Raw genomic sequence first — 12500 nt, 5'->3', positions numbered from 1 at the left:
GACGCAGTTCGGACTTGGCACTTTTTGGCTGAGCCTTGCTGGCGGCCCACTCACTCGATCGCCATGTCTGTTTGCCACAGTTTTCCCGGTGGTGCCGCACCCGGGCTCGCCCCGGCAGACGCGTTTTTTTTTTCTTTCGCCCCGGCTGACGCAGTTTTCGCGCCGCCCCGGCAGACGCGGTTTTCGCGCCGCCCCGGCAGACGCGGTTTTTTGCGCCGCCCCGGCTGACGCAGTTCGGACTTGGCACTTTTTGGCTGAGCCTGGCTGGCGGCCCACTCACTCGATCGCCATGTCTGTTTGCCACAGTTTTCCCGGTGGTGCCGCACCCGGGCTCGCCCCGGCTGACGCAGTTTTCGCGCCGCCCCGGCTGACGCGGTTTCGTGCCGCCCCGGCAGACGCGGTTTTTTGCGCCGCCCCGGCTGACGCGGTTTTTTGCCGCCCCGGCTGACGCAGTTCGGACTTGGCACTTTTCGGCTGTGCCTGGCTGGCGGCCCACTCACTCGATCGCCATGTCTGTTTGCCACAGTTTTCCCGGTGGTGCCGCACCCGGGCTCGCCCCGGCAGACGCGTTTTTTTTTTTTCTTTCGCCCCGGCTGACGCAGTTTTCGCGCCGCCCCGGCTGACGCGGTTTCGTGCCGCCCCGGCAGACGCGGTTTTTTGCGCCGCCCCGGCTGACGCGGTTTTTGCCGCCCCGGCTGACGCAGTTCGGACTTAGCACTTTTTGGCTGAGCCTGGCTGGTGGCCCACTCACTCGATCGCCATGTCTGTTAGCCACAGTTTTCCCGGTGGTGCCGCACCCGGGCTCGCCCCGGCTGACGCAGTTTTCGCGCCGCCCCGGCTGACGCGGTTTCGTGCCGCCCCGGCAGACGCGGTTTTCGCGCCGCCCCGGCTGACGCGGTTTTTGCCGCCCCGGCTGACGCAGTTCGGACTTAGCACTTTTCGGCTGTGCCTGGCTGGCGGCCCACTCACTCGATCGCCATGTCTGTTTGCCACAGTTTTCCCGGTGGTGCCGCACCCGGGCTCGCCCCGGCTGACGCAGTTTTCGCGCCGCCCCGGCTGACGCGGTTTCGTGCCGCCCCGGCAGACGCGGTTTTCGCGCCGCCCCGGCTGACGCGGTTTCGTGCCGCCCCGGCAGACGCGGTTTTTTGCCGCCCCAGCTGACGCAGTTCGGACTTAGCACTTTTTGGCTGAGCCTTGCTGGCGGCCCACTCACTCGATCGCCATGTCTGTTTGCCACAGTTTTCCCGGTGGTGCCGCACCCGGGCTCGCCCCGGCAGACGCGTTTTTTTTTTTCTTTCGCCCCGGCTGACGCAGTTTTCGCGCCGCCCCGGCAGACGCGGTTTTCGCGCCGCCCCGGCAGACGCGGTTTTTTGCGCCGCCCCGGCTGACGCGGTTTTTTGCCGCCCCGGCTGACGCAGTTCGGACTTGGCACTTTTTGGCTGAGCCTGGCTGGCGGCCCACTCACTCGATCGCCATGTCTGTTTGCCACAGTTTTCCCGGTGGTGCCGCACCCGGGCTCGCCCCGGCTGACGCAGTTTTCGCGCCGCCCCGGCTGACGCGGTTTCGTGCCGCCCCGGCAGACGCGGTTTTTTGCGCCGCCCCGGCTGACGCGGTTTTTTGCCGCCCCGGCTGACACGGTTCGGACTTTGCACTTTTCGGCTGTGCCTGGCTGGCGGCCCACTCACTCGATCGCCATGTCTGTTTGCCACAGTTTTCCCGGTGGTGCCGCACCCGGGCTCGCCCCGGCAGACGCGTTTTTTTTTTTTTTTTCTTTCGCCCCGGCTGACGCAGTTTTCGCGCCGCCCCGGCTGACGCGGTTTCGTGCCGCCCCGGCAGACGCGGTTTTTTGCGCCGCCCCGGCTGACGTGGTTTTTGCCGCCCCGGCTGACGCAGTTCGGACTTTGCACTTTTTGGCTGAGCCTGGCTGGCGGCCCACTCACTCGATCGCCATGTCTGTTTGCCACAGTTTTCCCGGTGGTGCCGCACCCGGGCTCGCCCCGGCAGACGCGTTTTTTTTTTTTCCTTCGCCCCGGCAGACGTGGTTCCCCCCCCCCCTCCGTCTTTCTTTTTGTTTTTTTTTTTCGCCGCGGCTGAAGTGGATTTTTCGGTGCCTCGACGCCCCGGTAGTCGCGGTTTTTCCGTTTCCGCACGGCCCCGGCTGACGCTGCTCGGTCACAGTCGCCTTTTGTGGTGATTGCAGACTTCTTGAGCGCGGGTGTTTTTTTTTTGTTGTTGTTGTTGTTTTATTACGCATTCGCTCCAGCAGACGCTGTTTAGACTTTTTGTTTCCTCTTTTATCCTGCGACGAGGTGACGAGGTTTATTCGGTGCCCCGCCGCCCCGGCTGAAGTGATTTTTCCTGTCCCGTGCCGCCCCGGCTGACGCGGTTGGGACTTCGCGTTTGTTCGGCCGCCACGGGTTTTGGCGCACTCGCTCGGTTGCTTGTTGTTGCCACTTGTTGCGAACCCAGGTTTCTTGAGCGAGCGCGGGCGTTTTTTCTTCCTTTCTTTCTTTGTTCTATGTGTTAGCGAATCGGCCTTTAATATCACACGAGGACTCACAACCAACAATTTTCAGTTTGAAGTGTAAAAAATCTGCAGGTGTTGACGTAACTGACTTGCCCCGTACCCTTGAGTACATCCATGAAGTTCTCGTAGTACTACTAAATCGCATTATTCCAAGTGGAGAAATTCCCATAAACTTGCAAACCTCTACACGAAAATCGGTGCGCGTGATAAAGTTGAAAATTATCGTCCGATATCAAATGTGCCTTCTATAACACAAATTCTAGGAAAAAAAAAAAAAAAAAACACTTGTTCGCCGTTTTCTGCGCCGTGACTGGCAGCACTCCGGCGAAGCGAAACGGGGTCGATTCGAGCACGATATCGGCGTCTTTCGACGTGCTCGCCGGCGACCGTCGCACGAGTACGTCGCACGAGCGCGTCTGCCGGGGCGCCGTTTGCGAAGCCGACGCAAAAGTGGGAACCGCCGCTCGGATGATCGCCGCTTTCGGCAGAGTGAGTGTTGGCACTCCGGGGAAGCGAAACAGCGTGAATGCGCCCACGAAATCGGCGTATTTTGAAGTGCCCGCCGGCGACCGTCGCACGAGTACGGTAAACCGCGTCAGCCGGGGCGTAGTTCGGGACGCCGACGAAAAAGTGGGAAGCGCAACTCGGATCTTCGCCGTTTTTGCAGGAGTGAGTGGCGGCCCTCCTGCGAGACCAAGAAGCATCGATTCGTGCACGAATTCGGCGCCTTTCGACGTGATCGCCGGCGACCGTCGCTCGAGTAGGGCAAACCGCGTCTGCCGGGGCGGGCTTCGGGACGCCGATGCGAAAGTGGGAAACGCTGCTCGGATGTTCGCCGTTTTTGGCCGAGTGAGTGCTGGCACACGGGCGAAGCCAAACGGGGCCGATTACGGCACGATATCGGCGTCTTTCGACGTGCCCGCCGGCGACCGTCGCACGAGTACGGTAAACCGCGTCAGCCCGGGCGGAGTTCGGGACGCCGATGCGAAAGTGGAGAACGCCGCTCGGATCTTCGCCGTTTTTGGAGGAGTGAGTGGCGGCACTCCGGAGAAGCCAAGGAGCGCCAATTAGCGCACGATATCGGCGTCTTTCGACGCGCTCGCCGGCGACCGTCGCACGAGTAGGGCAAACCGCGTCTGCCGGGGCGGGGTTTACGACGCCGACGCAAAAGTGGGAACCGCCGCTCGGATGTTGGCCGTTTTTGGCAGAGTGAGTGCTGGCACTCCGGCGACGCGAAAGAGCGCGAATGCGCCCACGAAAGTGGCGTATTTGGACGTGCGTGACGGCGACCGCTGCAGGAGTACGAAAAACCACGTCAGCCGGGGCGAGCGACACACGGCGGTCTGGGTGCTTATCGCTGCTATTATAGGGGCACCCCGGCAGACGCAGAAAAAAAAAAAAAATTTTCGACCTTCTTTTTTGCTGGTCGAGCTCGGGTAACCCAGGTCGCAATGGGAGCCGCGCACGAAAGCGGCGTCGCGAGACGCGTTCGCGGTCGCTAGTCGCACGAGCTCGGCAACCGCGTCAGCCGGCGCGGAGTTCGGGATGCCGACGGCTAAGTGGGTACCGCTGCTCGGATGTTCGCCGTTTTTGGCCGAGTGAGTGCTGGCACTCCGGTGAAGCCAAGGAGCGCCAATTCGTGCACGATATCGGCGTCTTTCGACGTGCCCGCCGGCCACCGCCGCACGAGTACGGCAAACCGCGTCTGCCGGGGCGGGGTTCGCGACGCGTACGCAATAGTGGGAACCGTCGCTCGGATGTTCGTCGTCTTTGGCCGAGCGAGTGCTGGCACTCCGGCGAAGCGAAACGGGGCCGATTCGGGCACGATATCGGCGTATTTCGACGTGCTCGCCGGCGACCGTCGCACGAGTACGGCAAAGCGCGTCTGCCGGGGCGAGGTTTGCGACGCCGACGAAAAAGTGGGAAGCGCCGCTCGGATCTTCGCCGTTTTTGCAGGAGTGAGTGGCGGCCCTCCTGCGAGACCAAGAAGCATCGACTCGCGCACGATATCGGTGTCTTTCGACGTGCCCGCCGGCCACCGCCGCACGAGTACGGCAAACCGCGTATGCCGGGGCGGGGTTGGCGACGCCGACGCAAAAGTGGGAACCGCCACTAGGATGTTCGCCGTTTTTGGCAGAGTGAGTGCTGGCACTCCGGCGAAGCGAAAGAGCGCGAATGCGCCCACGAAAGTGGCGTGTTTGGACGTGCTTGACGACGACCACCGCAGGAAAACGAAAAACCACGTCAGCCGGGGCGAGCGACCCATGGCGGTCTGGGTGCTTATCGCTGCTATTATAGGGGCACCCCGGCAGACGCAAAAAAAAAAAAAAAAATTTTTTTCGACATTCTTTTTTGCTCGTCGACCTCGGGTGACCCAGGTCGCAGTGGGAGCCGCGCACGAAAGCGGCGTCGCGAGACGGCTTCGCGGTCGCTAGTCGCACGAGCTCGGCAACCGCGTCTGCCGGGGCGGAGTTCGGGACGCCGACGGCTAAGTGGGAACCGCCGCTCGGATGTTCGCCGTTTGTGGCCGAGTGAGTGCTGGCACTCCGGCGAAGCCAAACGGGGCCGATTCCGGCACGATATCGGCGTCTTTCTACGTGCTCGCCGGCGACCGTCGCACGAGTACGGCAAAGTGCGTCTGCCGGGGCGGGGTTTGCGACGCGTACGCAATAGTGAGAACCGTCGCTCGGATGTTCGTCGTCTTTCGCCGAGCCAGTGCTGGCAATCCGGCGAAGCCGAACGGAGCCGATTCGGGCACGATATCGGCGTCTTTCCACGTGCTCGCCGGCGACCGTCGCACGAGTACGGTAAACCGCGTCAGCCGGGGCGGAGTTCGGGACGCCGATGCGAAAGTGGGAAGCGCCGCTCGGATCTTCGCCGTTTTTGGAGGAGTCAGTGGCGGCACTCCGGTGAAGCCAAGGTGCGCCAATTCGCGCACGATATCGGCGTCTTTCGACGTGCCCGCCGGCCACCGTCGCACGAGTACGGCAAACCTCGTCTGCCGGGGCGGGGTTTGCGACGCCGACGCAAAAGTGGGAACCGCCGCTCGGATGTTCGCCGTTTTTGGCAGAGTGAGTGCTGGCACTCCGGCGAAGCGAAAGAGCGCGAATGCGCCCACGAAAGTGGCGTGTTTGGACGTGCTTGACGACGACCACCGCAGGAAAACGAAAAACCACGTCAGCCGGGGCGAGCGACCCATGGCGGTCTGGGTGCTTATCGCTGCTATTATAGGGGCACCCCGGCAGACGCAAAAAAAAAAAAAAATTTTTTTCGACATTCTTTTTTGCTCGTCGACCTCGGGTGACCCAGGTCGCAGTGGGAGCCGCGCACGAAAGCGGCGTCGCGAGACGGCTTCGCGGTCGCTAGTCGCACGAGCTCGGCAACCGCGTCTGCCGGGGCGGAGTTCGGGACGCCGACGGCTAAGTGGGAACCGCCGCTCGGATGTTCGCCGTTTGTGGCCGAGTGAGTGCTGGCACTCCGGCGAAGCCAAACGGGGCCGATTCCGGCACGATATCGGCGTCTTTCTACGTGCTCGCCGGCGACCGTCGCACGAGTTCGGCAAAGTGCGTCTGCCGGGGCGGGGTTTGCGACGCGTACGCAATAGTGAGAACCGTCGCTCGGATGTTCGTCGTCTTTCGCCGAGCCAGTGCTGGCACTCCGGCGAAGCCGAACGGAGCCGATTCGGGCACGATATCGGCGTCTTTCCACGTGCTCGCCGGCGACCGTCGCACGAGTACGGTAAACCGCGTCAGCCGGGGCGGAGTTCGGGACGCCGATGCGAAAGTGGGAAGCGCCGCTCGGATCTTCGCCGTTTTTGGAGGAGTCAGTGGCGGCACTCCGGTGAAGCCAAGGTGCGCCAATTCGCGCACGATATCGGCGTCTTTCGACGTGCCCGCCGGCCACCGTCGCACGAGTACGGCAAACCTCGTCTGCCGGGGCGGGGTTTGCGACGCCGACGCAAAAGTGGGAACCGCCGCTCGGATGTTCGCCGTTTTTGGCAGAGTGAGTGCTGGCACTCCGGCGAAGCGAAAGAGCGTGAATGCGCCCACGAAAGTAGCGTATTTGGACGTGCTTGACGGCGACCGCCGCAGGAGTACGAAAAACCACGTCAGCCGGGGCGAGCGACCCACGGCGGTCTGGGTGCTTATCGCTGCTATTATAGGGGCACCCCGGCAGACGCAGAAAGAAAAAAAAAAATGGGGACATGGCGTGCGTCACCGTGCGGCTTCGCAGCGTTGCCGAAGTCGCCGAGCCCTTCGACTGAGCCGAACGGCGGACAGGGAACGTTGGTCGGCCGTTCTAACCTGTCGGTGCCACGCCGAGACGTCGTTAAGGAAAACCGCGTCGTGGGCCTCTACGACGCCGTCGAGTCGTTGTACGTTTGGTGTCCAGCGTGTCGGCGGCGAGTAGCGGACACGTCGTTCACGACTTCGGTCTTTCGCAGTCGACGCGAACTTGCGGAGAGTCGTGGTGCCTCACGTTTTCGGCAGAAACCGCGGCGGAATTTTCCCGTGCGTGCGCGCACGACCTCGGTGCTGTGCCGTCAGCGTAGTGTTGCACAAACTCGTGGCCTACCCAAGGTGCGGTACGTTTGCGGCCGTATCCTCGGTGGGAATTTCGTGAGTAGGGTCGCAAATTCTACGACCTCGGCGGGTTTGAGAGCGACGTAGACTTGTGGCACGCTCAACATGCCACACGTTTCGGGGCACACCCGCGGTGAAATTTTCTCGAGTACGCTCGTATTAGGGCCCAAGGAGGTCTGGGTACTTATCGCTGCTATTATGTGGGGGTTCTCGTGAGCGGCGTACGCGAAAGCGACCGGGTGTCTGATATGCGGCGGGCTTCGGCCTCGTCAAGCGTGTCCTCGGGTCTGCTCCAGGGGAATCCACGGCAGTCGTCTGCAGCCTCATCCGCTTGATGCGTTAGGGGCTGGTTGTCGGACGGTGCCGTTTTACCACGATATCGAGGTGTGTTCCGTGTCGTCCTCGGGCGATTCAGATGCGAAAGCGCCGAAGACGCGGGCGTGACCCGTCGTCTGGCGGCTTTGCAGTCTCGGCTCCGTTGCTAGTTCCGGCCGGTCCACCGACAGTGCAGCGGGCTTGGGCAACCCGCACGGCGCGACCGAGTCGATGCAACGAAAAAGAGCGAGCATGAACGTGCTTCTTGCCGCACGGCTCCCACTCGTCTTTCGGGAAGGTTGTGCCGTAGCGAGCTCGAACGCCGTCATCTCGGAGTGCAAAATAAGCGTGTTGGGGCGCCTGAAGGTGGCCTCCGCCGCACACAGACTGCGTCCGGCCCGCCGAGGGCGAGGACGGACGCGCAGTCGAACGATTACCTGGTTGATCCTGCCAGTAATCATATGCTTGTCTCAAAGATTAAGCCATGCATGTCTAAGTACATGCCGAAATAAGGCGAAACCGCGAATGGCTCATTAAATCAGTTATGGTTCCTTAGATCGTTTCTTCCTACTTGGATAACTGTGGCAATTCTAGAGCTAATACATGCAGTGAGCCTGGAGCCCTTTGGGTAACGGGTGCTTTTATTAGACCAAGATCGATCGGGTTTCGGCCCGTATTGTGTGGTGACTCTGGATAACTTTGTGCTGATCGCATGGCCACGAGCCGGCGACGTTTCTTTCAAGTGTCTGCCTTATCAACTTTCGATGGTAGGTTACTTGCTTACCATGGTTGTTACGGGTAACGGAGAATCAGGGTTCGATTCCGGAGAGGGAGCCTGAGAAACGGCTACCACATCCAAGGAAGGCAGCAGGCGCGCAAATTACCCACTCCCGGCACGGGGAGGTAGTGACGAAAAATAACAATACGGGACTCTTTTGAGGCCCCGTAATTGAAATGAGTACACTCTAAATCCTTTAACGAGGATCAATTGGAGGGCAAGTCTGGTGCCAGCAGCCGCGGTAATTCCAGCTCCAATAGCGTATACTAAAGCTGCTGCGGTTAAAAAGCTCGTAGTTGGATCTCAGTTCCAGACGAGTAGTGCATCTACCCGATGCGACGGCTCGGACTGAACATCATGCCGGTTCTTTCTTGGTGCACTTCATTGTGTGCCTCGAGATGGCCGGTGCTTTTACTTTGAAAAAATTAGAGTGCTCAACGCAGGCGAGTCGCCTGAATAAACTTGCATGGAATAATAGAACAAGACCTCGTTTCTGTTCTGTTGGTTTTTGGAATACGAGGTAATGATTAAGAGGGACGGACGGGGGCATTCGTATTGCGGCGCTAGAGGTGAAATTCTTGGACCGTCGCAAGACGAACTACTGCGAAAGCATTTGCCAAGAATGTTTTCATTGATCAAGAACGAAAGTCAGAGGTTCGAAGGCGATCAGATACCGCCCTAGTTCTGACCATAAACGATGCCAACCAGCGATCCGCCTGAGTTACTCAAATGACTCGGCGGGCAGCTTCCGGGAAACCAAAGTATTTGGGTTCCGGGGGAAGTATGGTTGCAAAGCTGAAACTTAAAGGAATTGACGGAAGGGCACCACCAGGAGTGGAGCCTGCGGCTTAATTTGACTCAACACGGGAAAACTTACCCGGCCCGGACACTGGGAGGATTGACAGATTGAGAGCTCTTTCTTGATTCGGTGGATGGTGGTGCATGGCCGTTCTTAGTTGGTGGAGCGATTTGTCTGGTTAATTCCGATAACGAACGAGACTCTAGCCTATTAAATAGGTGCGGGGTTCCCAGCACCTTACAACCTTCTTAGAGGGACAAGCGGCTCCTAGCCGCACGAAACAGAGCAATAACAGGTCTGTGATGCCCTTAGATGTCCGGGGCCGCACGCGCGCTACACTGAAGGAAGCAGCGTGTCTTTATCCCTGTCTGAAAAGACTGGGTAACCCGTGGAACTTCTTTCGTGATTGGGATAGGGGCTTGCAATTGTTCCCCTTGAACGAGGAATTCCCAGTAAGCGCGAGTCATAAGCTCGCGTTGATTACGTCCCTGCCCTTTGTACACACCGCCCGTCGCTACTACCGATTGAATGATTTAGTGAGGTCTTCGGACCGATGTCCGGCGCGGCCTTTCGGTTGCGCCGGTCTGTTGGAAAGATGACCAAACTTGATCATTTAGAGGAAGTAAAAGTCGTAACAAGGTTTCCGTAGGTGAACCTGCGGAAGGATCATTAACGGATTGTGAAGGGTGAGCGCCTCAGCTGCGTCTGCGCCCGACACTTTCTGCCGCTGACCCCGTTTGGACGCGGGGTCGGCTTTTCCCCACGGGGCTGCCTGAATGTGGAGCGGCACCCCGTGACAAATTGTTGCGCCCAGCGGACGCCAACACCGCGACCTTGGACGGTCGGCCAGGTGGCGGACGCGGGTACAAACGGCGCAACGCACTCATAGGTCGGCTTTCAACCCGCCACTGCACCGTGGCTCGAAGCGCTCGAAATGCGCGACCCGACCGCTGCGGGACCGCCTAGTACTGTAAACAGGAGCGGCGGAGCGCGAACGGCGAGTCGTGGTTACGTCGGTAGAAGGCGAGGCTGCGCGTTCCCGAAACGCCAGCCGAGTGCCCTCCCGACCGTTCGAGCGTGCAAGAACGAGACCCGACAATCGCGCGGCGACTGCCAAGTACGAGAGGAACGGCACAAGCGTCGGCGGTCGGTCAAGGAACTGGCGATGTGACGGGTCCGCTGTGCACCAGTGCATACCGTCCCGCCGTCCGCGGCAAGCGCCTCCGCGTCCTCGGGTGACGGAGGCTGCCGGTCGGTTCTTGCAGGCGAGGGATCTCGCTGGCACCGGTTCGCGTTGACGCGCGGCCGGTCATGGCACGGCGATGCGACGGCCGAGGTGCGCAGTACTCGATGGAGGAACCGCACGCTCCGATGACCGTCCCGCCCTCCGCGGCGTATGCGTACCGACCGTAATGGTTGCAGCAGCGCCGGCCGGCTTTTGAATTCGCCACACGAAACACGGTGCGAGATCGCGGTTAGGGAAGCGTCGACGTTGCCAGGCGTTTTGCTTGCTGCCGAGGGAAAGGCGGCACGGCCACGTCGCGCTCGTCGCGATTAGCGGGTCTGCGCGCTTTGGGAAGGTGCCGCAACGACTTGCCGAAAGAGGAAGCACGGAAGAACGAGGGACTTGGACGTCCCGACAATTGAACGCACTTGCGGCCAGGCCCTTGCTGGCTTCGTTCTTCCGCCTCGAGTAGGCTCGTACGCGGCTCCGGCGCCGAAAGTGGTCCTTGGCACCGACTTCGGTGGACGTGGGAAGTGCCGCGCAAGTACGGCGCGCCTGGCTCCACCTGTTGGCTAAAGTAGGCAGCCGGATCGGCATTTTGGTGTGCGGTGGCAAACCGTGGATGCGAAAAAAGCTTGTGCGATTTCGTGGAACAAAAAGCGGGGGTCCCCCTTTTTATGCGGAGGAGACCGACCCGCCCGCCGTGGTGAACCGCGACGCCACGGTAAAAACGGGAGAGGCTTGTCGATGGGACCGTGCATCCCGCGCTCCACGGAGGCCGGGAGGCGGCCGCCCGAGGAAATGTGTAGCCGTCGAGGCCCGCATCTGCGTGCACTCTTATCCAAATGGGTGTACCGCAGGCATTTTCTGGTTAGGCGGGCCAATGAGAGCGAGCACACAACGATACCTACGGGTCCGGCTTGGAGAACCGGCTTCGACGCCTCCCGAGTATTTATAGAGGGGTGGACCACGAAAGCACTCGCAAGTAGCGGAAGCGAAACGCCGTCCGAAACACACCGTTTGCTCGATTTGCGGCAGCCGAAAAAGGCGCGGCAGAGTTTTGGAGTCCAAGCGTGCGCTGAAAAGCGCCCTTCTTGGCCACTGTTTGGCCGAGTGCCAGAAACGTTTGGTTTTGACTGTACGGAATTGAACAAACACTTTTTCACGACTCTAAGCGGTGGATCACTCGGTTCTCGGGTCGATGAAGAACGCAGCCAGCTGCGAGACTTGGTGTGAATTGCAGGACACACTGAGCACTGATTCTTTGAACGCACATTGCGGCCTTGGGTCTTCCCTTGGCTTCGTCTGTCTGAGGGTCGGATCACATATCAAGAGAGCCTTCGGCGCACAAGGGAACGTGAGCCGTCGACTCGTTTTGACCGCGTCGGCAACACGGACAGCACGCTGAACACCTCACAGCGAGCGCCAACAGCGGCCACTCAAGGGCGAGACGGTGGCGACCGTCGTGCCAGAGCCCAACCGAAACGGGGGCGACCGACTGCATTGAGGATGTGGCACCTCGTTGAGACCGCCGCAGGACTTCGAGTCGGAAGGAAGCCTGCAGGGAAAGTGCGGTCGAGGTTGCGTACTCCTCTCTGCGACCGGGCGCGCAAGAGCTGCGAGAGCCACGGACGCGCAACTTTAACGCACGGTAAACACGAGGAGCGAAAGCCGGCCAGCAAAGCTTCTCCAGCCGTGCGCAAAGTGCGCGAGATCGCAGCCTTGCGTTGCGCTTGTTGCCCTCGAAGTAAGCAGGGTGTCCCGTAGACCGGGCGCTCGAACACGCTGCGGGGCCGTGCCTCCTCCAGGCTTTGCCGCGCGAACAGGGAACGTTCGCGCGCAAAGCGCAGGGAGGTGAGGAGGCTGCGCCCGACGTTTGCGGTTCGCTGCGTACGCGGTTGATGCGGAGAGCACGGCGCGACGACTTGCCGCGAAGCGGAAAAAGTCTCCCGCACGAGTTGGCGAAACGTTGGCGAAGCTTAAGGCGTTCTCGTCGTAGTCCGCCGTCGGTCTAAGTGCTTCGCAGTTCCCGTCCCGTTCAAAAAACTGGGCCACTCCAGTTGGGGCGGGGGCGACGCTACACGAGACGATGCCTCTCGCCAGGCTGCGTGGCTGCCCTTGCGGCGGCGGCGACTGGCCTCGGCGGTGTTTGGGCTTTCGACACGGTCGTTTATCACGCAACTGCTCGGACGACGCACGCGCGCAGCGGAATGCCGCTTGCCAGCCTTGTGAAGATGTGACCCTGTACAGGGTTGCGGGCGCACTTGGTAGGG

General features: G+C 60.8%; 2 non-coding genes across 2 annotated transcripts; both read left to right on the top strand.

Moving 5' to 3' along the window:
• The first annotated feature begins 7859 nt into the window (after window positions 1–7859).
• LOC142792020 (small subunit ribosomal RNA) lies at window positions 7860–9674 on the top strand. The gene has a single exon (XR_012890585.1). It is a non-coding gene; the product is annotated as a small subunit ribosomal RNA (ribosomal RNA).
• A 1719-nt stretch (window positions 9675–11393) lies between these two features.
• LOC142791996 (5.8S ribosomal RNA) lies at window positions 11394–11546 on the top strand. Its single transcript, XR_012890568.1, has one exon. It is a non-coding gene; the product is annotated as a 5.8S ribosomal RNA (ribosomal RNA).
• The last annotated feature ends 954 nt before the right edge of the window (window positions 11547–12500 follow it).

Source organism: Rhipicephalus microplus, unplaced genomic scaffold (assembly GCF_043290135.1).
Source record: "Rhipicephalus microplus isolate Deutch F79 unplaced genomic scaffold, USDA_Rmic scaffold_201, whole genome shotgun sequence".
NCBI classification, from domain to species: Eukaryota; Metazoa; Arthropoda; class Arachnida; order Ixodida; family Ixodidae; genus Rhipicephalus; species Rhipicephalus microplus.
The sequence above is the reverse complement of the archived record's forward strand: the minus strand, read 5'-3'. Positions and strand labels throughout refer to the sequence as shown.